The sequence below is a fragment of the Rattus norvegicus genome, chromosome 16 (assembly GCF_021556685.1).
Source record: "Rattus norvegicus strain SHRSP/BbbUtx chromosome 16, alternate assembly SHRSP_T2T, whole genome shotgun sequence".
Lineage (NCBI taxonomy): Eukaryota > Metazoa > Chordata > Mammalia > Rodentia > Muridae > Rattus > Rattus norvegicus.
The window spans coordinates 1,080,163-1,107,575 of record NC_141549.1 but is presented as its reverse complement, the minus strand read 5'-3'; the positions used below and the strand labels follow the sequence as shown (position 1 = coordinate 1,107,575).

General features: G+C 48.4%; 2 long non-coding RNA genes across 6 annotated transcripts in view; both read left to right on the top strand.

Moving 5' to 3' along the window:
- The window catches only part of LOC103693859 (uncharacterized), a 179,229-nt gene that overhangs the window by 5,546 nt on the left and 146,270 nt on the right, over positions 1-27,413 (top strand). The window lies entirely within an intron of this gene.
- Positions 7,005-26,193, top strand: LOC120097507 (uncharacterized). 2 transcript variants are annotated; one of them, XR_015640152.1, is made up of 3 exons: positions 7,005-7,033; positions 7,539-7,626; positions 25,934-26,193. It is a non-coding gene; the product is annotated as an uncharacterized LOC120097507 (long non-coding RNA). The 2 variants fall into 2 exon arrangements; XR_015640151.1 differs by lacking the exon at positions 7,005-7,033 and having other exon boundaries at positions 7,323-7,626.

Here is a 27,413-nt window from a genome sequence, read left to right as displayed (position 1 = left end):
GAAGAGGGCCACTGCTAGGGCAGGGCGGGGCCTGAGTCGTAGGAGGCAGAAAGTCCAAGGGCCAAGAGGGAGGCAGTGATTGGAGGATCTATGCAGTGTGCAGTGAGTATGGCCTCTGGACCAGGCTGCCATCAGTAGGCTGAGGCAGGACCAGTCGTAAAGGTGGCACTTCGTTCCTCTCTGCTCTGGAGTCAAAAGACGTGTGAAAAGGAGCTCCCCGCTCCCTCCTTCCATGTCTCTAACCTGGCATCACCAGGCTGATGGAAGAGCACAGAGGTTGCCTGGCTGCTCCAGGGTAGGATTCCAGGTCTAGCTGCACCCCTGAGCTCATCTCATTACTAGGGATGATACAGGTGAGGTGACCTTTGAAGTGCTTCAAGGGGAAGAATTTAACCAACTACCTGCTAGGAACTGATCTCTGTCTGTCTAAGCCCTTCCTGGACATAATTAGTCTTCACCTGTGGTTGACCAGGAACCTTTGGATCCTGCTCAGAAAGCCTGTACCCTCTAGCACAGAGTGCCAGCTACATTCTTCTCCTTTCTCTGAACACTAGAAAACTGAGGTGCCAGAGGAAGATTCCCAGTACTATGACCATCTAGGACCCATTCGTATTGGTTTCTTGGGAGGCTGGGGGCACGTTGAGACAAGGTCTTGTCACGTGGTCCAGACTGACCTTTGGACTCGAGTCCTGCGTTGGTTGAATGCTGGGATTACAGCTGTGGGCCGTCATATACCCAGCTAGGATGTGTCATCTTGTTTTGCCATTCTCTGATCCTCACAAGGGCGCTTCGATGGGTGACTAAGATGAGGTACAGAGGGAGGCGGTGCCTTTCCCTAGGCCACAGGCCTGGGAAGTACAGAGAAAGCATGAAAGGTGGGCCACTTCCTGCAGCCAGCACCCTGTCCATACAGCCAGAGCTCTGCCAAGCAGCAGGCTGTGTGCGGAAGGGCAGCTGGGGAGACAAACAGTAGCATGCCAGGGGCGGAGCACAGTGGCTTCCTGCCTCTGTCCTGCAGCACCTTCACCCTATAAAAGAGCTCAGGCCTGACGTCTCATGTATGCACTCTTTTCACACTCTCCTGCCCTAACCTGTGTCTTCATGTTTTTCATGCTCGGTGGCTTCCAGGAGAGCCACCACTTCAAGCATACGACTCCTTGCATGCTTTTGCACAAGCTCCTTTTGTTTCCTAAGACACACCCAGCCCAGCCTTTCCAGTCCATATCTGCAGCCACCAGCTCGGGAGCCTACTCTGATAATATCACCAGTCTACAGCATCTCCATCCCTGAATGCTGCCAGACTGCCTCCATATTTGTGTGACCATGGTGACTGCCTGTTACGTTCCTGCTACAGGCCAGGTCCTCAGTAGCTTGAACTCTGGTCCTCACCTGAGTTGAGGATTGGTGCTAATGTCCCCATTTTACTGATAAGAAAACTGAGGCCTTGAAAACCTCATAGTGGAGAGCTCTTTGATACCCAATGCTTTTTGGTACCTCTAGGCGGGTAGAATGGTTCATTGCTCTATACTATCACCCAGCGAGTTGACAAGTAGTCAAGTGCAGTGGCGATAATGGGGTACATATGCAGAGACCAGACTCCCAAGAAGGGCTGCCCAGACAGATGCCATTTTTCCAGGTTTAGGGAAGAAGAATGTTGAACAGGTGCCTGGAAGTCAAGCTTGCATGGAAGTTGTAGAAAAGCAGATGGGGGTGGAGCATGGCTCTGCACAAGATCGCACAGAGAAGGGATAGTATTGAAGCTCTCAAAGTGACAGGCATTCCTGTACTTTGCAACCTGCCTTGGTGCTCCTTCCACTGTGTTCTTTATGAAGGACACACAGTCTCAGATGCTTTGAAGATGCTGAGTTGTTCAGTGAGTGAGTGGCTCTATTCCCCCACCCTCCAATTAAAATGAAAGAAGAGAACTAGCATTGCTCCTAGCTGCGGCTTGTGTCATCCGGAACCAGAATCCTGCTGCTTAAGATGGATGGAGTAGAAGCTAGTTACCCAGAGACCTTGCCTCGAACCTTCTGCAAGTATCGGGTGCAGTTTGGGAGGACCACCGCCCACCATCATGGTTTCCTTCCTCACTCACCTGCAGCCTTGGGTGAGCTGGACCCCTTCCCTGGCAGCTAGCCCCTTACGCTATCCAGGTCTGTGGGCACCTGTTTGTGGGTGCTGCAAAGATCTCTTTTCTATGACATCACTTTAAACGTTGGTTTAATTCCAGGGTGAACACAGGGGATTTCCTGCCAGCTCCAGGAAGGAAGGAAGGCCATCTGCAGGGGTAGAGGAATGGGAACCTAGAGGCACATCAAACAGCTCTCTACAGAGACCACTACCCATTTGCTCTTTGGAAAGGGCTCCCCAAGACTCCTGGGACCATCTCCTTTTGATTACATCTCTTTTGAGAAATTTCCTCTTGTACCTGAACTCTGACCTTTCCAGACCAGGGACAATTCTGACCCAGGTTACTCCAATGTTGCAAGAGCAACATTCTGGTCACCGGCCAGGGTCTGTGAGGAAGCTGCTGCCAGAGTTGGCTTCTCGAGCTCCTTCCTCCCCTGGGAAAAACACTTCTGAGTTTGTAAAGAGCACTTTATGTCCCATGTAAGTGCCACAACAATCTCAGGAGGCAGGCAGATTGTACATCCCACTTTGTGGAAGAAGAAGAAAATGGCTTGGTGGTTTGACCGATACCACACACATGGGGGTGGGACGGGGTCTTGTCCGGATTATTTGATTCCGGATTATTTGATTCCATGTTACCAACTCAGGTAATGTTTCAAAAGATGCCACTCCTAGCCCCAGATGTTGCCAGGAGACAAGATCTCAGAGACTTTGATTCATTCAGTAAATAATTATTGGCTATCAGCTGTGTCAAACAGAGCTAATAAAGAGGAGGCAGAGGTGACCCATGCTGCCACCATCTATCTGATAATTCTGAGAGGGGAAACCAGCCAAACAGGCCCCATGCAGACAGGTCTGTTCCCAGAGGTTCAGCCCATACGCCCCAGAAGGAGCCCAGGGCCCAGAGACCTGTGTTCTCATCCTGCTATTGCCTCTTCCTGGCTGTATGAACTGAAAAAAGGTTTCCCTGACATCTGTAAGCACATAGCTTCTCCCATGGTTTCTAGGTTCTTGCCCTACTCCTACCTTCTAGGTCAAGTAGTTAATGATTTCTTGGCATGAGTAATTATCCTGGTACAGTGTTTTCTTAAACTCAATGTTTCAGGGGCACTTGAAGGCAGAGAGGGGCTTCTCGGGTCATCTGACTTGAGCCCCTCACTAAGCAAGAACACCTTAGCCTCATCCTCCCCGGGAAGTAACAGCCTCTCTCTCTCACTCTCTCTCTCTCTCTCTCTCTCTCTCTCTCTCTCTCTCTCTCTCTCTCTCTCTCTCTCTCCCTCCCTCCCTCCCTCCCTCCCTCCTCCCTCTCTCTTCCAGAGTAAAATGCTTGCTCCTTCACAGAGCAGACCTCTGCCCAGTGGCATGCTAGTAAATGTTTAACACCTGGCTCTCCAGACTGGGGAGAACCTGATTCATAGTATCTGTTGATTCCCTTAGTGTAAATAGTCCTACGGTAGTGGCCTGGTGCTGCATGCCTAGCAGTTCACACAGTTGGTGAAAGTTTAACTGCTGTCATTCCCCAGCCAGTGCAAGCAGGCTACAGCACAGAGTTGCCCCCAAGAAAATTCTGGTCCAGCTCGATTTGCTGGAAAGTTCTTTCTGGTATGGGACAAACCTCACTGTCCACATACATCCCTTCCCATCCTGATCTGAATCCCGTGAGATGAGTAGATCCTGGGCTTAGGGGAGATAGATTAGCCACCTTCCTCTCTGCCCTCCCCCACCACCACCACCACCACCACCACTTCCTTTCTTCCATTCCGTACTCTGTTCCTTTCTCAAATATTTATTGGGCCCTGGTGATGCCATGGTGCTAGTTGCTGTGGCTACAGAGACCATATCTTTGTTGCCCCGGCTCTACCTACCCTGCCTGTCCACTCCCCCGCCCCAGACCCCACTCAGACTGGCTGATTCCCACTCTCCCGAGCTCTTGTTGACCACCACCCTTTCTCTTCCCACCTCGGGCAGCCCTGCCTCCCTCTCAAACCCTCCCAGAGCCTTTATCGTCCTTTTGACACTTATCACTTTCTACCTCGGATTACAACTATTTGTGTACAGGGCTTATCTCCCTGCCAGACAGAGAGGCAGCTCGGCTGTTGAAAGTGTGGACTTTGGAGCCATGTGACCTGGCCTTCCATCCCAGCCCCAGCACAAGGGATTCGCTTTCTCTGGAGCTCACACCATCTTTGGGAGCCTCCGCTTCTTTATCTTCAAGGCAGGCCTGGTGATAACCACTTCCAAGATGGTTTTGACCATTCAGTGAGATTAAAATGTAACCCCCTTTTCCGGTTCCTGTCTGGATTTCCGTCCTCTTCTCGGTAGACTTTATGCCAACGCCTCTTCTGGGTCTAATTATTAGATTCTAATACTACTTAGAGCAGACACATATATAACAATGCAAATTACAGGGGCTTAGTTCAAACATATGTGGACGCATTTCGTCCTTCCAAGCTTGGGACACTGGAATTCATCTATTTCCAGCATCAGTGGTGTGCCAGGTTTAGTAGCACACAACCATGATCCCAACATTATGGAGGCTGAAGAGGAGGAAACATCGGGAACTTGATGCTAGCCTGAGGAGTCTTTCCCGGATCCAACCAGTCAAGTAAAAAGATAGCTTAAGGCACAGACAGGTTACGTAAGACCAAGGTCACACAGATACTGGGTGAAAGCTAAGATTTGAATCCAGGACGATCTGTTTTAGAATCCCAGCTGTTGAACTTGATGCAATATGTCAGTGCTGCGAGTGGGCGTGTGGCTTATAGAGGCTGGGGCTTCCAAGACTTTGCACATCCTTACCCTAGCCTAGAGATAGGGTGGAGTGATGCATTGTCCTTTTGGGACTCCCCAAAAATAAAGCGTTTAGCACCTGAGGAAGAGACGCCTCCAGGCCCTTTGCTAGGGGACAGGGAGGCCACTGACGGATAAAGCAATGTGAAGACGTTCACTGAGAGAAGGGTTTGTGATGCGCTACAGCAAAACTCGACAGACAGATGGAGGAGCGAAGGTAGATTGTAGTGGTGGGGGCATCAGAGTTCATCTAGGAATAAGGCTCACATTTCTATGCACACTGTTGGGCAGTCCTGCAGTGTTTGTGGGCTTTTGAAGACAGTACAGAGTAAAGAGAGCTGAGCTGACCTGGGCCAGGTTGATGTTCTGATTCTCTAAAAGCTTCTTTGAGCTTCCACAGTCCTTTCCACTTTCCGTAGTTTCTCCTGCAGAGCAGTCATGAAGAGTGGACCCTGCAGTCAGTAGAAAGACGAACCAGATGGCAGGAGATGGGAGCTGGAACCTCTTTTTTTTTTTTTTTTTTTTTTTTTGTTCTTTTTTTTGGAGCTGGGGACCGAACCCAGGGCCTTGCGCTTCCTAGGTAAGTGCTCTACCACTGAGCTAAATCCCCAGCCCCAGCTGGAACCTCTTGAAGCAAGAGGTAGGTGGAAGTACTCGGGGAGGGGGGGGGGAGAGGAGATGGTAGGGCTGGAGGAACCCAGCATGCCTGGATTGGGGTGGCAATACCAGATCTGTCAGCCTTTCTCATCTGCTTTCTGTTGCTAAATGCTTAATGCTTGCCAGCTCTGTTGGTATCTACAGGGGCAGATCCATGCTGAACCCTGTTCCTCCCACCAGTTTAGGATGGCCCAACCATGGCTTCTGAAGGCCAGCCTTATACATTTAAGAGTCCTTGAAGAATGTATGCCTCTAGAACACTAAGAGACCTGCTTTCCTCAGTAAATCTGCCCAAACCACTGCCCTCCCCCACCCCCCCACTCCCGAGTAAGACCTGGGTCTCAGGTGTGTGACAGGGCCCTAGAATGTAAAGTGACCCTTCCCCCCCACCCAGGCAGGCTCTCAGGGCCCTTGGAGGCTTGGAAGGCTGTGTGGAGGGGTGCGGTGAAAGGGTGAATTAATCCAGGATCACCCTCAGGGGCTCTCTATGATGCTAATCTCTTTGGCTTTTGATGCTTCTCCCCCCCCCCCTCCCCTCCCCTCCAGTCCCAGCCCAGTTGGAGCTGGAGACTTAGTTCTACACCAGGCCTGGGATTAGAGCTCCCTGGGTGAGGCCCAGTTTATCCATAATGAAGCAGAAGGGGTTTATCCCTGGGCAGGAGACCAGAGCCCAGGTCACTGGCTTCAGACCCACTGCTCTCTTCTTAGCCAGAACTTACTCACTCTCACTCTCGCTCTCCTGGGCTTGCCCTCTCCTTCCTCTCTCTCCCTCCCTTTCCCGCTCCCCTCAGAGGGGCTCTGGTTGTCCTATGTCACACAGAAGCTCAGTGTGCCCTTGGGAAAGGCCCAGAGGCTCTGGCTATTAAGAGCAGAGTCCAGACGACAGTCCTACCCCAAATGCAGAGGCTTTGCTCAGGTAGTTTTGTTTGTTTGGTTTTTGACCAGCATTGGTAGAAGAATCCTAAATGTCAGCGGGTACTAGAGCATGCATGGTCTCTTGCAGTCCTCACAGCCCCTATAATAGGCCTGTGAATGGGGAGTCAACGTGTCCCGAGGAACCGTGTACTAAAGTGGTACAGTCTGAGGAAATGTGGTACAGCAAGCAGCAACTCAGAGTCCTCACTGGACAGAGAGCACAAGGCCCAGGCAGAAGTGCATGCTCCTTGCGAAGAGTGGGCTGGCTTCCTCATTCTAGACACGACCTGACTCTTCTGTTCATGCAGTGGAGCTGGGTAAAGAGCCTGGGCCTCCATACTGCTGCAGCACAGGGTAGGGTACCTTTAAGGATGCCAGCCTCCAGGGAATCATAGAAGCCTCTCGGCCAACCCAGCCCTGCAACAGCCCTGTAAACCTGGGCTTATACACAATTAAAGTTTTATTACATTATATTTCCTACATATAAAAGACTATTTGTGAGCTATGAGCACGTCGTGACAAAAGCTCCTGACCACTCTGCGTAAGAGCTAGATTATTTAGACACAAGGGGAGTCTTGTCTTTGGACCCCTACTTCCCAGGAGGAACCCATACCCTAAATGTGGCCGTTACTCCTTTCCTTTTAAAAACAAATCATTTCAGGACATGTGCTTGGGGCCGCTGAGCTAACTGCACCTTTGAGACATGGCACTGGACTCCCAGAGGGCATGACTTCTTTAAGGGAAAGGGGGGACCTTTGAGGATCTGCTTGTACTCTTAGATCTCCCTTTTCTTCAGGGCCACTCAGAGCCTGTGCAGCAAATGCTATGAAATAGGACGTAGTTCCTGGTGCAGCCAGCAGGGCAGGGCGGCACCTGGCAGCTGGACGTTCCTTAAGCAAGGTGTACTGTGTGTTTGTCTGGGTAGTGCTTACTACCTGTAGGACCCCTTCCTTCCCACTCAGGATACTCAGCTCCTTCTTCTAGCTCCAGCCCCAAGGTTTGATTGCATTGGGAGATCTGACCTCTGCATCCATCTGTGTCTTTAGGCACCACAAAGGGCACCCACTCGCAGGGCAGAGATCCCAGAGGAGTTGAGCATTGGCCCCAAAGCGGACAATTCTAGACTGACTCGGGGTAAGCATGTGCCTGAAAGCACTTGGGCAGCCCTGGGTAGAGAGACTCCATGGATATGGACTTCCTCCAAGGACCTGTGGGCTGCTGTGCCCGCTGCAATCGAGGGGTAAGACGTGTTTGAGGGACTTAGCATGATCAGGGAGGTTCTGGGTCCTTTGGGGCTCTCATTTCAGGTGACCTGGTGGCTTTGGGCTGTTAGTGTGATGACAGGGGACTGGCAGATCTTGTCTTACCATCCACTCATGTTCCTCCCAATGGCCACTTAGAAGGTCTTAGTGAGAGCTCCTTTAGTGGCCACGTGGCTTACCAGGCAGGCCACTCTGGCAGCCTGGTAGAACCTGAAACTCCTCATTTCCAGCTCTGGGGCTGCCTCCTTGAAGCCTCATTCCACACTCGTACTACCTTGGTGGTACCTGGAAATAGTGCATCATCGGTCCAGGCCACAACTGAGACACTCAGTTGAATCTTGCAAGCCCTGTGCCTGGAGGAAGCCATTGGGTTCAGGTAACCAACAGCATGGAATGTAGGCTTGCCCTGGTGGTCCTAGGAGAGCCAGAATTCAGACTTGGCATCTCCTTACCAGGGGAGCCTTGAGCGTGTCACTGACTCCGCCCCATTCTGGCTACAGCTACCTTCATCTGAAAGGAGCACACCAGCTCAAGGGTTACCTAAGAGTAGCTGATGGGGTGTCAGAGGATCTTGCAAGTGACAAGCCTGTGCCCGTGAGGAATGATGAAAACAGGACACTCAGTCTCCAGGCATCTGGTTGGAATGAGCTGTGTATGTCCCCACAGGACACTGGGTAGTTTAAGAACCCCCTTCTGCGTCCACCAGGCCCCTGTCTGCTGGTGATAGAAATGTTCCTATGAGGGAAGGCTAGGTCCCTTTGAAACTGCCAGTCTACGCTAGAGGGGCAAAAGGCGACCTGCTTTCAAAACGGCTCTTCTGCCCCTTAATTACCCTCTGTCACCCATAGGTGAAATTTCCACTCATTTAGCTGAAGAAAGGCGCCCACGCCGCTGGCTGCCACATGCAGGTGGGGACTGGGCTTTCCGGCCGCCTTTGTACACCCGGCTCGGGTTTCTGATTTTAATGATTTCCTGAATTCATTCCATTTCCTACCTCAGGGAAAGGAGGAGAGGTGATCCTCTTGGAAATTCACATAATTGCTTTTATTTGATTTTTATTAAAATGCATTCAGGAATAATGTGATTGCCCCTGTTATTACGTTGTTCATCAATCCTGCTCAGAGAATCTGTGGTGAAAAAAAAAAAAAAACCTGCAATGGGTGCAGAAGCCTCCAGGGCATGCAGGGGTGGGGGTACCTCACAGTGGCTTGGGGCTCTTCTGCCCTGGGGGAGTCATAGCCAATCTCTGGCTCCCCCCACACACAGAATGCTCCTGCCTGGAGAGCAAGGCCCACTGCATGCAGTCTGTGAACATATTTTACATGTCTTCCAACCTCAGTCCAACCTGTCTCCCTCCCTGCCCACCTTGGAGACACAGAAGGTCAGAGGTGAGGTCTTACCCATGTCCCCAGTTCCCTACAAGTTGGTTTGTTTCCTGCATAACCTTTGCCCTTGGGGTATCAGTGTACAGAATTAAGAAACCAGTGTCTCCCTCAGAACAGGTACAGTTCTTATCTACTTGGTGCACTTAGAATATGGGCAGATTGCTTTACTTTTCCAAGTCCCTGTTTACTGATGAAGATAATGGAAAACAGCCTGGTACTCTGGTGCACTCCTATGATTTCAGCTTAGGTGGGAAACTGAGGCAAGAAGAGCTCCCAGATATCTAATGGGAACTTGAAGACTTTCCTTGGCACACTGATAAAACTGAGTGACGGGGCAGCCAGCAACATGGTATGAACTGCCATGGATGCCCAGGGTGGAGTGATACCAAGGGGTCTTGCCAGGAGTCTATCCACTCAGCCTTGGCTACTTGCTCAAAAGATGACCCACTCCTATTAGAAGAAGCTGTGCAGGAAATCAGGGAGCATAGGGATAGACATTCACTTTCAGAGCTCCTTTTGTGGGGGGTTCCTTTCTGTGAAAAGCCTTTCTTCGCATGAAAAATATGCAATGAAATTCAACTTGCTTACTGAGTTTTCATCATTTCTCTTTATTTTTGGCACAAGTCATTTGGCAATGGCCACAGCTAGAGAATTTAGAGAAAGGTGAGAGTGGATTTTTGCATTTAAGCCATTGGGGTCTTTGGGGCTTACCGCCCAGCAGAGTACTCAGATGTGGTGTCTGAGGTTCACTCTGCATGATTCCTGCCACTGGGATGCTCTCTGTGGGCCAGGCTGTTCGCCACCACCACCACCCAAATTCTTGAGACCACTCCCACTGAATCATGGGCTCCTGTCCCAGAACCTGCACAGGCCTCTGACTGTAGTCTGTCCAGGAGGGAAGGTCCTGTCCTTTTATGGAGAGGCTCAAACAGTGGGCTGGGAAGGGCCCCTAGAGTCTCAGTTAAAGGAATCTCAGCCCAGAGTGTGATAAGGACACTACCAGTTATAGTGGGCCTTAGCCTGGGGTTGTCCTGGGATGTAGAGTGTTCAGTTCTGAACTAGGCTGGTTTTGGCTTCAGCTGCTGGGCTAGAGACTGCATAGTAGGGAACTCCCCCCACCCCCATTAAATTGCATCTACCCCTTTAAAATTCTGATAATATGGCTGGCCTGCATGTACCTCTAAGGGATAGTGGTCCCAGAAGAAAAGTAATCATTCCCAAGGCCGGGAGTACATCAGCTGAGGAGCTGAATGAAGCGCGCTAGCCACTTCAGAGTCTGTTTGGCCCCATGCTCATTCCCATGTCTCCTGTCTGAGTAGCACAGGCTAGGAACAGGAGCAAACCCAGACCCTATAGATGGCAACAACTGAAGTTGGGAGGCCTGTCTAGCCTCAGTTTCTGTACCCTGGAGGCCAAGCCCAGAGTAGGCAGTGCAAGCACCCTCAAATCCAGTTCTAGGGCAGGATAGGCCTTTAGAGTCTGGAACCTGAGGCCTGAATGTACTGCAGGATGGCTACCCAGTTACCCAAGCAGCTCAAAAGTCAGGGGGCTGAGTCATTTTCCCTCTGCTGCTTGCTGCTGCACCCCAGCATGCATGCTGCACCCCAGCCTCCTGGCTATACCTCACCTCAGTTTTGCTCAGCATGTGGCTTCTTTATCAGATCTTCGTTTCTCTCCTTGACAGTTTCAGTCTGGCCCCTGCCCCCACCCCATTGCCCTTTCCCCTCTGAAGTGATGTGCCTTTTCCTGCCACCCCCATGTGCAGTGCACAGACTATGTTTGCTCCTTATTGCTTAAAAAAAAGCCTCCTTTTGGTGCTGGGGGTGGTCTACTCACTGAACTTCAGAGTTCTGCTGTGTGCTGGTGACCCAAGGGCAGCGTCTGGGCCTAGTGGGAACTAGGGCTACTGCTGGCAGGAGCTGAATTAAGATTTCAAGTCCACTTGCCATGTTAGCCACACAGATCAGCCTCTCTGAGTATCGGAAGTCTTACCTAGTAAATGAGAACGAGAAAGCAATTCTAGCAGCCAGGAGACTTTGGAGCGAGGATGCAGGGGGCTAGAGGCCTTGTGTGCTTTGCAGGAGCCCGAGGAAGTTTTAGTGGTTAGCCAGGTGGAGCGAGATGGCAGAGGTAATGGGGAGCTCTGAAGGTGAGTGAGCAAATGAGTGCTATGATCTTGCTCTAGAATGATCCTGAAGGCAGCAGAACAGAGCAGGACTGAAGACCACCCAGGGGATTTTAACTCTTTTCAGAAAACATTAAATGATTCACTTTCTCACCAAGAGCAAGAGTCACAGAGGTCAGATTGTCTACCCCTGCATACCTGGGTGGGACAGAATCCCCAACCTTTGGTTTGCTCCAGCAGGCAGGTAAGAGATAGGAACTCTCCTTTCCTTCAGTCTGGAGCATCCCTGGCATCCCTGGGGAATGCTTGCACAGCACCCCCCACCCCAGAATCTGAGCATATATTTTTCATTGACTTCATATTTTGAGCACCCCAGCCCATTCCCTGCAGCCCCCATCCTGGAGCAGACCTGGGCAGCATGCTTCTGGATTGCCCTCACATTGAGACAGGAGGAGCACAGGAGAGGACCTCAGATAGGATGGTTATCTCCCGTATTCTTGCAGATAAATGAGCCTCTGTGACTTGGGTGGTACTTTGAACAGGACCCTCCTATTAGAGTTGCCAAGGAGGCAGAAATGAAACCACCATGTCCCCTGGTTTTTCAACTTGGAGGAGGATATGGGGCCGGAGCTACTTATGGAGGGGTACTGCTAGCACCCAGTGTGGACGCCATAGGCCAATCTGCAGGAGTTCCTTCACAGTGGGCATCCCAGTGATTGAACTCAGTTCATCAAGTCTGACAGCAAAATTCTTTTATACCCTGAGCTAGCTCGCAGCCCCATTGAGCAAGCTTCTTTAGATAAAGGCTGGCTTTGTTTTTTACAGTCTGCAAGGGTCCTTGCACCCATTTCCCAGATAGACAGACCAGAGCCTAGGGCAGGAATTCAGGCTTCCTTCGTAGTTTCTGGTCTGCACAAGAGAAAGGACATTGGTCCCTGATATAGCTTTTGCAGCACCTGGGTCTCCCCACCCCACCCCAGCCCACCCCACCATGTTGCTCAGGTCTCATAGTGAAAATGCTTCTCGAATGTGTTCTAATTTTAACTGTCATTAGGACCTGTATACCCTACAAGGCTGGCAGTCACACACCCATAGCATGAGCCAGCTTCTTTTTCTCTCTTGGCAGAAGAGCTTCTGTGGAGCAGGAACACTGGAGCAGGAACACTCAAAGGCTTTGAGCACCTCGCATTGTGGCACATGCTTCTCTAAGACTCTTGTGCTCTCTAGAGCTCCCCATCATCTCTGGCACAGACTGCATTGTGGGCTGGCAAGAGTCAAAGGATTTTGGCTGTGGGGCGGGTGGAGGTCCTGTGAGCTACTACTGGGCAGCCACAGCCTGTTAGGCCCTCTGTCCTCTGAGCAGCTCCACCAATTGGGATCCCACCAATCCACTCGCTGTCCCACCTGTCCTCTGGGGAAGACAGGTCAGTGCAGGAAGTCTTCTGCAGTTAGGGATCAGGCTGACCATCACATTCACATTCAAAAAGCCTCACATGCTCACGTGTTGGAATTTTCAGATTAGGGATGCTCAATTTGTACAGGCTGTTCCCTGCAGAATGGGTCCAAACTACCTCCCTCCCTTCCTTCCTTCTTTCCTCCTTCCTTCTTTCCTTTTCTCCTTTCCTTTCTATCCTACCTTCCTTTCGTCCTCAGTCCCTTCCTCCTTTCTTTCTTCTTTTCCTTCCTTGGTGGCCTCTATGTAGGCCAGGCTGGCCTCAGATTCTGGGTGCTGTTACAAGCCTGTGCCAATACATTCACCAGACTAGGCATTTCTCTGCTTTGGGGCTTGAAGCCTGTAGCAGAACAGTCTCAAGCCTGCCAGGAACCAGAGACTTTCTTTTCTCCCCCTCCTCCTTCTTCATTGGTATTGAGGAGTGAGTCCCAGAGAGCTCCTGAGGGTTGGGAATGGAAGAGGGTCAGGCAGGGCAGAAAAAGGATGACAGACCCAGGCCTGGAATGTGGCCTTTCTCATTCCTGTAAGGGTGGGCCTGGTGCTTTGACCACTGAGGCAGGATGCCACAAGGTGCCAGGGGCCACACCATCTCAGGTCATGAGACTTCAGTGGCTTTTAGAACAGACTGGGTGGTTTATACCCTGTATAACTTTCCTGGGACCCTGAGAACATCTGCCTTCCCATGGGAGACAGAGGTGTGAGAGCTTGACACTGATGGAGGCAGGATGGCCAAGTTCAGCTTCCTGAAAGAAAACCCAAGAGCGTGATATTCTATTTTATTATCTTTTGTTTCAGTTTTAAGACTGGGTCTCACCAAGTGACTCTGACTATCCTGGAACTCACTACATAGACCAGGCTAGCCTCAAATACACAAAGATCCTCCTTTCTCTGTCCCTTTATTGCTGGGATTAGAGGTGTGCAACACTCCACCAGGCTTGAGTGTGATATTTTAAAATGTGGAGATGACTGAATGGTCGAGTGCTTGTCTAGTGTGTGTGAGGCTCTGAGTTCCCTAGCAGTGTGGCAATAAGTAATGTGATCTTTCATGTACCTGAAAACTGTATTCTGGAAAAATGCCCTCTCTACAGTACTGCAAGCCTGTGTGACAGATGGGGAAACCAAGGCTTAGAGAGTTTGTGATGTCTCCATAATCCTTTTTTTTTTTTTAAACTACAGGATCAGGGCCAGAATTACAGTTCTTTGGTGTCAAAGCTCCTGACCAGCAAGACTCTCTATGGGACAAAGAGATAACAGACCCAGCATAGCCAGTCCTGTCCACATTCTGGGTCCCTTCATGGTGCCAAGTGGGGAGGAACAAGACACCTCTGACCTCCACTTACAGCCTTTGTGTGGGTGGGTTGTCACCAAGCCTGTCACTGAGGTGTCCTGAGAAACATGTTTTCCTCCCATATAAAATGAGAACCCTGTTGTCTGCTCTGTCTGATATGTAAGGAAACTGACATTTCCTGGATAGATTTAGGAGTAAAACCTGGGATAAATGCTTGGAGAAGCACCTCCCAATGGATCCTTTATCCAGGAGCTGAGATCTGACTCTCGGAGCCAATCGTAAAGTATAACATTTTCTAATTTGGTCTTAAGATTCAGTTTTTCTTTCGTAGTTATACTAGTCTGAAAATCTAGGGGTGCAGTCACGGTGGCTTCCTGGAGGAGTTAGCTAGAAGAACAGGTGAGATCCCTGGCCTATGAAATGAGGGGGATGGTGGTGTCAATGTCCTCCTCTAGATGTACCTGATCTGTCTTGGATCCCTGGGTCCCAGCAGCAAGCACTGGATCTCAGCTTAGAGGAGCCCAGAAGTCAGTCGGGCTGCCTGGTGCCCTGAGCCTCTTTCATCATACTTGGCCCATCTCACTCTGTAGCCTATCAAGGCTCCCCGCCTGTCTGCTTTGTGATCTTACATCACCGCACACACTGGCTTGTCCTGCTGTGTGTCCTTACTCACCCCTGCAGTGCCAGCCCACCAATCTCCTCCACTGAATCCCCCAGGTTACTGGCTATTATCCCCTCCTGTAGCTTACCCTACCTAGCATGATCCATCCACAGAGCCCTGTGCCTACTCCCTTGACTTTGCATTTCTAGTGATTTTTTTCCTAAGGGCAATCTGGAAGAAGAGCCAGAGCTAGGCTGGACCCTAGCCAGATTTGGGCCCATGGAGGAAGCTCCTACAGCCTTGCTTGGCCCCCAGGTAATGCTTAAGCAATTTGACTCCATAGCTGGCACACAAATGTCTTGTTAGAATGGAGACAAGGCTGGTCTCAGGCAGGTGGCTTTGCTGCAAGGCACAGAATGCCTGGGGGGCTTGGACCTGCTCGTTCCCTTGGGCAATACTCAGAGGTCCTCATGTCTGCTGTCTAGAGAGGATGCTAACTGGCCTAGGATTTCTTGTCTCCAGTCTGACCTGGAGACTCCAACTCTATCAGTCTGCCTCACCCTGAGTGTGAGTGTGTGTGTGCTGGAGGAAGGAGGATTCTGCTTCTGTTTATGTCTGGGTAGCAGCTCTCACGTTTTGGGTAAGCCCCAAGCAGGGTCACAAGGAAACTGGGTTTGGGTGATTTTCCAGGGATAACCTGCTTCATCTTCAATGTGAGCACCAACCAGGCTCAACTTGCTCATCTTGTGACATCAGCTGAAATGGGGCACGTTCAGGACCTCGTGGCTGTAGACCACTGGCTGTGTAGACCATTGGCTGCCTCTGGCCTGAGCTCCTCACACTCAGGCCAATCACTTTGGGGAGGGCAGGACCTTCCTTTCCCAACCTACTTCTAGTGTTTGGAGGCCCTGATATGGTATGGAGACAGGACACAGGAACATTCTCTTGGCTCTGGTTAGATGTGCTCTCCTCTGAGCTGGGAGGCAGGGTTCCTGTCCTGGCTGACTTGCGTGTTACCCTGGTTATTGTCAGTGGGCTTCAGTTTTCTTTGCTAAAATGCCTCAGTTGTACAAAGTCTATGGAATAATTAAGATTTCTAAAGCTAGGTACAGAAGCAGACAGATCTCTGTGAGTTCAAGGCCAGCCTGGTCTACAAAGCAAGTTCCAGCTTGTTCAGGACTACATAAAGACACACTATCTTGATAAAATAAAATAAAATAGCATTTTTAAAATTGTCAACTCATTTAATCCCCATCAACCTGGTGAGGGAGGCTTGTTTAAAAGAACCTGAGGTACGGAATGGCTGAACAATGGGGCTAAATAACCCTCTCCAGGTCTCACAGTGAAGACACGAAGACAAGGGTTACAGCCCAGTTTTCTGACTGACTGAATGCAGATGCACAGGTATGGGGGCTTTCAGAACTGTAACCATGGCAACCACAGCGCTCATTTGTAGCTCGTCAAGTAACTTCCCGGTTAGTATGGCATTGACTACCTATGACAAGCCCCATAGGAGACCCGCAACACAAAGGAGTAAACTGAGGCAAATTATGGAATTTGAACAACATCACCCAGTTATTAGTCAAGAATGAAGTCTAGGAAGTCTGACTTCAGGATTTACAAAGGCATGATGACCAAATCTCTCAGTATGTAGTATATTGAACACAGTAGGTGCTCAATAAAGAAAGAAAAAACCTCCAACCGAATTGGCTTCTGGGCCTGTGGAGAGAGCGTTTTGCCTCCATGGCTGCCCCTGGTAAGGCCAGATGTTGGTGCTGGTGTTTCTCTCTACTGCCCTCTACCTCACCTTGTATTGCCATGAGATCTTTCACTTGAACCCGGAGCTCATGGTTTGGCTAATCAAGCTAGAGGACCTCATCTCTGCCTCCCATTGCTGAGATTCTAGGTGGGCTAGTTTTCTCACTCAGCATCGGTGTAGGTGTTGGGCACCTGACCTCTGGTCCTCAGGCTCCCATACCAAGTGCTTTATGTTCTAAGCCATCTCCTCAGCCTGTTTTGGCTCCCCCTTTTCACTGTTCAAAAAAAAAATCTAGTCCGTGGGCAGAATGTAGTTTGTTTCCCCATTTACCAACAGCTATACATGTAGTTTGTATTCACATTTAGGGGCTTTGGAACAGAACACTTGTGAGCATCAACGCTTAATCAAGCCCACAGTGGATGAGTATGCGTTCACTTCTCTTGAATCAGTGCCTAGATGTGGATTTGTTGGGTGAATGGTTAAGAGTGTGTTTGACTTTATAAGAAATTGGTGGGAATCTGGTGATGTTGCCCTGGTGTTCAGAGTCCTGAGTTCAACCCCTAGCACAATATGAATCAGGCAAAGCAGCACACCTCTGTAGTCCCAGGATTCAGGAGGTGGAGATAGGAGGATCAGAAATTAAGAGTCATTTTCAGTTACATGGCAAATTTTAGGTCATCCTGGGCTACCTGTGAAACAGGAAAATGGAAAACCAAACAAACTCTTTTTCAGGTATTTGTATGTCGGTTACCTGCAATATAAAAGGGTATCATTTACCCCATATTCCTTACACTTGATAATCTGTCGTCACCCCTCTAAGCTCTTCTGGCCACTACATAATGGTAACTTTTTGCTTTTGTGATTTTCAATTCTACAATGACTAATGATGCTGACATTTCTCATGTGCGTGCACCTTCTTTGATGAAGTATCTAGTTGAGTCTTTGGCTCACTTAATTGGGTCACTGGCTTTGCCATTCCTGAGTTCAAAGAGTCTTCGTGTAAATTCCTGAAACAAGATTGTTATCAATCTATGTATGCATTGCAGGTATTTCTCCATAACTGGGGTGTATCTGGCCACTCTCCGAATCCAAGAAACATGGACTTCCCATGTCTTATTTACGGAAACTTCCCAGATTTTCTTCTTGATGTTTTATGATTTTTAGCTTTTGAGGTTGAGATGTATGGTGATTGATTTTGACTCTGTCTTTGTCACTTGCCCGTGTGAGGTAAAGTCAAAGCTCATACAAACAGCTATGTCTTTTATACTATATCTAAGCTGTTTAACAGTTGCTCTTGATTTGCTCCTAGCATGACTTCTGGGTTTTGTTTTTGATTTTTTGCCCTTTGTGGCTTTATCACTTTATATGATTCATTTTCTTTTCTTAGTATACCAACTATATTATTCCTCTCCTCTTCCCCCCCCCCCCCCCTTTCTCCTCCCCTTCCCTTCCCCCTTCCCTCCTCCTGGTCCTCCTTTTGGGGAAGGTGGTTCTAGACAGGGTTTCTCTGTGTAACCTGGCTATCCTTGAATTTACTCTGTAGACCAGGCTGGCCTCAAATTCAGAGATCCACCTGGCTCTGTGCCTACGCCAGTACTGCAATTATACTTCTTTTTAAAATAGTTGACTTTAGTTTATTTTCTTTCCCCCATGTATAACAAAACTCTAGAATCCTGGGTGCCTAGGAACACCAGAGCCCACACAACAGGCGTTTGATACATATTTGTAACTCTTCTAACTCCGTTGTCAAATAATGTTACTTTGTGTCACTAGCTGTAAGTATCTGATAGTAACAAAGTATTCCTGACTTCTCCCTTATCTCTCCTGTGAGCCTGTCATTTTACCTCCCACAAACAGGATCACTGAATACATTGTTGCTCTTATTTTGAGCAAATTGTCTGTTGTGGCAGGAGGTAGTAATCTAAGTTTATTAGAAGAGAAGAGAAAGAAAACCTGTCCTGTGGTTTGAGAACATTTTGTTCTGAAGTGAGTTCCATATTATTGCTAAGTGACTCTTCTGAGACTCAGTTCTCCCATATGTAAAATGGGGATAGTATTGGCCTGGCAGTCTCAACCTGATAAAAAGAGCTTCTTAGACAAAGTGGAAAGTCTGTGGAGTTAGTTGTCCCAGATGATATTCTTTTTCTTTCCTCTTTTCTTTTTTATTTCATTTTTTCTTATATCAAGACAATAAAAGTTGGACGAGTCTTGGGTTCATATGCTTTTGATTGAGGACTATTTTTTTCTGGTTATTGATTTAGGATCTTTCAGGGTTTGTTTTTTAGGTAAAGAAAGGGGTTTCACATAAAAAGCCTCCCTTCATTCTCCTCTCCCTTCTTTCCTTTCTAACATTTTCTTCTTTTTAAGAATAAATTCTTGGGGCTGGAGAGATGGCTCAGTGGTTAAGAGCACTGATCTCTCTTCCAGAGGACCTAGGCTCAATTCTTAGTACCCACATGGCCATTCACAACTGTCTATTACTCCAGTTCTAGGGGACCTGACACCCTCATACAGACATATGAGCAGGGAAAACAGAAAATAAAAATTAATAAATTATTTTTTAAAGAAGAGATTATTTTCTCAAAAATATTCTGATTACAGTTCTCCCTCTACTCCTCCAATTTCTATCTACCTCTTCTCCCCTCCAAGTCCACCCCTTTTCTGTCTCTTATTAGAAAAGAACAGACTTCTAAGAATTAGCAGCAAAATATAGCAAATATATAAATATAAGATAAAACAAAATACAAGATAAAACAAAATATAACAAGATAAAGAAAAACCATCACATCAAAGTTGGACCAGGCAAACTAACAGAAGGAAAAGAGCCCAAGAGAAGGCACAAGAGTCAGAGACCCTCTTGTTCACACACTCAGGAGCCCAGTGGAAACACCACGCTACCCCAATCCCCCACCCTACCAGACCTCCTCACTCCCTGGGGGCTCCAGGCTCCTGAGAATTAGATGCATCTTCTCTGATTGAGTCCAGACCCAGCAGTCCTCTGCTGTATTTGTGTTGGGAGTCTCATATCAGCAGGTGTATGCTGCCTGATTAGTGGCCCAGTATCTGAGAGATCTCAGGGGTCCAGGTTAGTTGAGACTGCTGGTCCTACTACATGGTCTCCTCAGCTTCTTCCAGCTTTCCCCTAATTCAACCACAGGGGTCAGCAGCTTCTGTCCATTGGCTGTGTGTGTGAAAACTATAATATATACGCAGAGGACCTGGTACAGACCTGTGTTAGATGTTATGCTTGCTGTGCAAGTCTCTGTGAGCTCATATGAGCTTTGCTCAGTTGATTTAGAGAGATTTGTTCTCCTGGTGTCCTCCATCTCCTCTGGCTCCCACACTCTTCTGAGGGATTCCCTAAGCTACGAGGGGAGGAATTTGAGGAGTCCCATGTAGAGCTGTGTGTTTCTAAGGTCTCTTTCTGTGTGTCATGTCTGCTTGTGGGTCTCTGTGTTTGTTCCCATTTCCTGCAGGAGGGAGCGTCTCTGCTGACAGCTGAATCTTATAAATCTTTCTGATAGTTGAGCACACTTGCTGTCATTTTAAGCAAATTGCTGTCTAGTGTGTAAATTATGACTAAGAAAACGTTTCTCTTACCTTTTCTTATTCTTTCTTTGGTACTCTTCCTCTCTTATGTAGTTCTGAGGCTTTGACTGGTATAACTTTCTCTTTCAAGAACTTCCTTTTGCCTATGTGTGTGGTGCATATGCATCTGTGTGCAGGTACACACATCCGTGTTCTGGCATGTAGAAGCCAGAGCAGGATGTCAATTTTCTTCCTGAATCCATCTTTACTTACTTGCTTACTTACATACATACATACTTACTTACTTACTTACTTACTTACTTACTTACTTTATTTATTTATTTATTTATTTATTTATTTATTTATTTATTTATTTATTTATTTATTTATTGCTTCAAGGCAGGGTCTCTTATTGAACTGGAAACTTGTCATTTTGGTAGGACTGACAGACCCATGAGCTCTGTCTGTAGTACCGAATGTCCTTGGCCAGACTTTTATGTGGATGCTGGGAATTTGAACTCAGGTCCTCAGGCCATCTCCCCAGTGTCTTAAAAACTTCATTTTACATATCTTGCAAGGCAGATTTGGTATAGACAGATTTCCTCAGCTTTTGTTTGATCTGAGAAAGTCTTGTCTTTTCATTCACTTCTGAAGGATAACTTGGCAGGAAACAGAATTTGTAGTTGACATTTTTTTCTCTCTCTCACTCAACTCTTTAAATATTTCATTTTACTCCTCTTTTGCAGGGGTGGTATCTGGGAAGTGTGATTTAGTCCGTATATTTGTTCTCATACATGAAGGTTTTCTTCCTTCCTTTCTTTTTTCTTCTACTTATTCCAGAACTTTTTTCTTCATCTTTAGTTTTTCTGAAGTTTGAATGAGAGGAAAGAAAGAGGCAAAGACAGAAAGACAGAGACAGAGTAGGAAGAGAGAGAGACATGGAGAGAGGAGAGAGAGAGAGAGAGAGAGAGAGAGAGAGAGAGAGAGGAATTAATACATTCTACACAGTATGTTTTTAGCCTCCTGGTTCTGTGTGGGTCTGACATTAATTCTGGGAAGTTCTCAGTCATTAATGCTTCAAATATTTTTTCTGTTCCTTCCTGTTACGCCTACAGCAGATGGGTAAGCCCTACAATTCTGGATATTCTGTTCCATTTCTCTCCATCCATATCATCTTTGCAACCTGGCTTTGGAAGTTTGCATTGTTGTGTCCTCAAGATCAAACTCTTTTCTCTACTGTGGCCCATCTCCTAATGAGCCTTTGAAGGCCACAGGATGATATTGACTGCTACTTTCTGTCACCTTCACCTTATTTCCTTGAGACAGGATCTGTAATTGAACTTAGAGATGAGCTAATTTACAGCTGTCCCCTCACAACACTGGTGTTACAACTGTGTACATGGCCATGGCAGATTTTAACATGGGTGTTAGGGATTTGAGCTCAAGTCCTTATGTCTATACAGCAAGTGGATTTACCCAGTGAGCCATGAAACTGCTCACCTTCCTACTCTCTCCAGTGGCTCAACTCTTGGGAAATTGGGTCAGCTTTTTATCACTTCTGGATTGCTTCCCAAATGTCACAGAAATGGAGCCCACCAGCATGCAGTTCTTGTGACTGGCTTCTTTCCCTTAGCACATAGCTAGTGAAAGTCTCCAAGCTTCTGTGTGTCTTATTAGCATTGTCCTTTTGATATGTAAGTAACTTCATTAACCCACTCATTTATCATTCCTGTGTCTAGAACATGGGGAACCAGAAGATGAATGTTAAATGGCCGAGTAGCTAAATGGTGGCTAAAGGCAGGGGCTCCTTTATAAATGGTCAGAACCATACTCTGTTGGGAATCAGAAGGGCCATTTGTTATTTTGGAGTACTATTATTCTGTGCCCACTCTTGTGCTGGGTTGGGACAGGTGGTTCCTGCCCACCCACCCTTAACTGACTGTTTTGCTGAGGGACACACTACTCCCCAAAGAACATTTAGGCAGATAGATGGGCCAGAAACAAAGAGCAGGGGAGAGTGTGGGTGGAAGATGGAGAAAAGGTGAGGGAACATTGGGGAAGCCAGCAGGACAGTCACCCATCGAGGGGTCCAGGCTCAGACCGGCTTCTGAGAGAAACCAAGGCCTGCTGTGGATGGCATCTGTTAGCCTGTGGAGGAAGGGTGTCCCTGCAGGAGGAACAGTCACATGAAGACTCCTGAATGGAAGAGCTAGTGATCTTGGGTATGAGGAACAGTCAGAGATGAGGCTGGAGAACCCATAAGTCACATCAAGTGTGACTTTTATTAGGAAGTCGGCTGGGACCACTGAGGGCACTTAAGCTGCAAAGCAATAGAATTAAGGTCTGCTCAATGGAGGAGAGAGTGAATGCATAGGCAGAGGATGGAATGAGTGTGCGTGTGTGTGCGTGTGTGGCAAGCTGCCTAGATTTGGAGAGAGCAGTTTCAATGAGACAATCAGGGCCAGTTGAGAGGTTACCATACCAAGGCCTTGGACGCCATTGTTCTCTCTGTCTCTGTGTCTCTGTTCTCTGTGTCTCTCTGCCTTTCTGTATCTCTCTGTCTCTGTCTCTCTCCATCTCTCTCTGTGTATGAATGTGAGTGCATGTGCCTCACCAATTGGGACAAGTAACTGATCCATGAGCCCTAGGGATCCTCCTGTCCCTCCCTCCCTGGTTCCGTAATTACGAGTATATGCAACCATGTTTGGCAAAAAGAATATAAAAATAGTTTTCTTTTACATATTTGAGTGTTTTGTTTTCATGTGCACCTTGTGAATATTAGGTGGCCACGGAGAACAGAAGAGGACGTCAGAAATGGTTCTGTCTCTGTCTCCGTCTCTTTCTCTGTCTCAGGGACAATTGTTCAGGGACAACAAGCCCCTAAAACGGGAGCTACAGGTAGTTGTGATGCACCATGTATGTGCTGGGAACTGAACCCAAGTTCTCTTAAAGAGCACTAAGTGCTCTGAACCACCGAGCCATCTCTTTGGTCCCCATATCTGGCATTTATTATACATGTTCTGGCGCTCAAACTCAGGTCCTTATGCTAGCAAGAGAAGCACTTTACCCTCTGAGACATTTTCCATCCCCTGGGACTGACCCTATGTGAGGTGGGAACAGTGAAGAGGGCAGCAGATTGGGGACTTGGCAATAGGATAGGCAGCTGTTCCAATCTTAGGAGAAAGAGCAAGTAAGGAGGATGGGGAGGGGAGACAATAAGAAAAGGTGGGAGCGAACAGAGTCATATGTCTGAAAAACCTTCAAAGCCCAGGAGGCAGCTGGGCATTTGGGTCTGGGAAGGAAACCAGGCTAGACCTGCTGACCTGGTGGGGCAATGAAATGTAAGGTCCCTGAAGATCCAAGCTTGGAAGTTGTGTGGTACCCTTGTCCACCTGGTCTAAGGCCAAAGCAAATTGAGGGCCAACACCAATCAAAAGATGCAAGAACCAACTGAGCCTCTTGGTGGGAAAAGCTGCCAAGTGTTAGGGAGATGGTGCGGGTAATGCAAGGGTGAGCTAATATGAGACCGGATGGGCCTAACAAGGTAGCAGCTGGCAGGGTCCATGGTGGAGGGTGCAGGGCACAAGAGTGAGGCTTGACTTTAGGGAGATAAGGGCATGGAACAACATTGCCTAAGGGAAGGGCCAGTTCCCATTTGTGAAGAGCTGCTCATGTTTGTCTGAGAGGCTCAGTCAGTTCCCAGTGTCATAAAGCACTTTGAACTTGCTCCTAACCTCATAGAGCAGGTAGCGGAAAGCACACTTTACTGATGCCTTATCAGTTCTAATGGCCCCATCAGGGCTATCTGTTGGGAAGTTGGCTCTATAGGTAAAGCTATGGAGGATCAGGGAGTCTCTCCCCCACCTCCTGTGAGAATGCCTGTGCTGATTGTGTGCACACACACAAAACAATGTTTGCCTTTTCTCTCTAAGGAGCAAGACATCCCCATAACTCTTCGCTTGGAGGAGAGACTTCGTAGTGGAGGAGAGTTTCACTGTACCTTAGGAAAGGGGCGTCAGGATGTTGGGGGTATGCTTGCCCAGTGGAAGGATAGAGCCAGGGAATATGAAGTCTGTCTTAGTATTCATATTGCTGTGACACAACACAGTGACCAAAAAGCATTTCTTGGTGAAGAAAGGTTTTATTCACTTAACAATCCACATCGCTGTTTATCACTGAAGGAAGTTAGGACAGGAACTTAAATGGGGGCAGGAACCTGGAGGCAGGAACCAGGAGGCAGGAACCTGGAGGCAGGAACCTGGAGGGTAGGGGCTGATTCAGAGGCTGTGGAGGAGTGCTGCTTACTGCCTTGTTCCTCACGGCTTGCTTAGTCTACCTTCTTATAGAACTCAGGAGCATCAGCCCAGGAATGATACCTCCCACAATAGCTGGGCTCTCCCCCTTGATCACTAATTGAGAAAATACCTTACAGCTGGATCTCACGAAGGCATTACCTTAACTGAGGCTCCTTCCTCTCTGACAACTCTAGCTTGTGTCAAGTTGACTCAAAACCAGCCAGTACAAGGTCTAACTTTCTCAGAAGCAGGGGACGCGGACAAAGGAGAGATGGCTGGCTGCAGAAGTCATGGGCTGGTGACCACCATCTTCTCCTTCTTTACTACCTCACCATACACCATGATATGAATAAAAATAATTTATGTCATGTGACTGCTTTTTAACTAGCTGCTTTCAAGACTTAAGGCCGGGATTATAAAAGGCATGCATTTATAAATTATTAGTCCGGAGCTCATAAGCACATATACTTTGGTAGCACTTTAAATTAATTTATTGTCATTCATTGCAGCTGTCTGTGATGTAAACCTTCAGCTATAAATTTGTGCCATAGCCTGACATTCCATTAACTAAGGTGCTGCCGGAGCCAGAACACAGAGTAAAACATTCCAATACAATCTCTGTGGGGATGAATGCCTCCTTCCTCCTCCTCTCCCTTCTGTTCTCTCCTCTCCTCCCCTATCCTCTCTCTCTTCTTCCCTTCCAATGACAGGCAGTGTGGAGAGAAGGCAGGCCCTTGAGAGTTGTGCTCTCAAAAGATATGAGAGGAGGCTGAGTAGATGGTTCTGTCTGAGCTCAGATATCCAGCACCCACATAGAAAGCCATCATGAGATCTGTGAGCCCAGTGCTTGGAGGGGGAGGAGAAACCGAGAGCTCACTGACTACCGATCTAAATCAATTGGGGAGCTCCAGGTTCAGCAAAGAGACATCATTTAAAAAAAAAAAAACACAATGGAGAGTGAGGCAGGAGGACACCTGATGCCAACCTCTAGTCAACACACACACACACACACACACACACACACACACACACACACGAATGCATGCACACATTCATATGGCACAGAGGTTCATATGCCTGCACACATATTTACATACACATGTAATACATGCATAGGTGCGTATACCTGCACATCCCCACCCCTCACACAGAGTACACATGGAATAACTTTATGGCAAGATAACACTGTGGCCTGTGGCCCTCCACAGAGCTCAGGAGATTCTGACCCACTGCACAGGGAGGACATGGTTTGTCTAGCGCAAACGGATAGCAGAGCCCAAGAATGCCTTTATCTAGAGCAAACAGACATTGTAGTGCTGCCCTTAGACAAAAGGATGGACAAGGAAGCAGAAACAGGAAGAGGAAGGGGGAGCTTGAGAGCAGAAGAGAGACTGGGGCAGACCTAGAAGAGGCTGGAGACTGAGGGCGAGGGTAGACAGCTGAGTGATAGCTCACACGGCCTGCTTTAGTGTGGTCTTGTTAAGCACTGGGAGATTCTAGCTTACATCCGGCCCTGTGGGCCAGCTGTGTAACATGCAGTCTGCCTGTAGTTCACACGCTCTTTCTTGCCTTGAGTTCTCCACTGGAAGGCAGCTTTACTGGCTCAGGAGGTCTGGATTTGGTCGCTGTACCATTTGGGAGGCAGGATGCCGGGGATGCTATGTTGAGGTTAGGCCAGGGTGGTGGGAAGGCTCTAGAGTGCTACCTGTCAGTTGGGTATAGAAGCAGCCTTTCTTCCCCCACAGGCCATCAGAGATCTGCAAGGAGTGGAGGAGGACGGTGGGACGCTCATATCCATGGAGGCACCACAGCATGTGTTCTGGGAGCACGGGTGTATGTTCCTGTCCTGACCTGCGGAGGACAGGGATGGCTATGTCACCTTCCCCAGCTCTGTCTCCTTCCCCAGCCCTACGAGCCCCAACCAGATGCAATCAATGTCTGATCCTGGAAGGAGTCTAAGGATATCTGGCTGTTCTCTACCAATGAACCTGGTGTTTTTCTTCTACTCTCAGGAGCAAGAGTCTTTATCCAATCTTAGCTACCCACTTGAAATCTTCCGGATGAGAAGCCCAGAGCGGATGGTATTAGGACTTGCCCACAAGGTTACAGACAGGTAGTGTGAAAGTCACTCAAACAACATAGACATTATCTGGCACATAACAGAAAATGAATGAAGGGCCCTTCCTAGCAGGGTTGTTCCTGAACACACTTGTGAACATTCCTTCTTTCACTCCTGTCCCATGCAGACATCAGTTAGGATTCTGGATTCCAGCCTGCTGCAAATCTGTCTGTGTTCCCCCATGTTTTTCTTAGGCTAGGCCTTTGGGGTTGGTGTTGCTGTCTCCCCATCTGCTTGCTGGTTTAGAGGGGTCATTAAATGTCACAGAGGTAGGATATATACCTAGTGGCTTTGGGGGCTCCTGGGAACCAACCTCAGCTTACCCAGGTAGTAAAGAAGGGCCATGTGGGGACAAGCATGATCAAGTAGACATTTCCCTGGGAGTCCATGCACACATGAACATGGCTCTGTATAGTCTTCATGGGGACGGGGAAGCAATTCCTCTTCCCTGGGGGGTGAGTTTCAAGCCATTGTGAGGATGAGCCTTACTCCTGCTCTCCAGGGTCTCCCTGTGCCCTGGAGTGTGTGCGTACCTCAGGCATGAGGAGGAGGAGGGTGGTGAAGGATTGCAATAGGCTCATCTATGACCTGCGACTTCAGAGCTCAGTTCTGGAATCCAGGGCATCCCTCGGCCCTGGTGCTCCTGTCTCCTCTTATCTACAACCAGACCTCAAAGAGCCAAGAACCCGTCCTATTAATCAATTATCTGCTGCCTGAGCTGAGAGCAGGGCTGCCTGGCCAGATAAAGTCCAAGGGGGAGGGGAGAAGGACATGAGCTCAAGAAGGAAGCCTGATTTCTTTTTTACCTGGAGCTGCACCTCATAGTCTGTGTGAATTACCACATGCACCCCAGTGTGTACATCTTGGGGGACATGCATCAACTCTTTCTCGCACAGCCCCATCCTACCTGCACCTTCTTATGCAGACAAGTCACAATCACACCTGACCACCCTTGGCTGCTCAAATCCCCGCAGAGGGCCACACACCTGTGGAGACGTTCCATCCACCTGCCAGAGCAGCCCTGTCCTGTGCTTTAACAGTCAGGCCACACTCTGCGCAGACATCTGTGTTCACATCAGCACCACACCGGTCCAGGCTGAGATGGC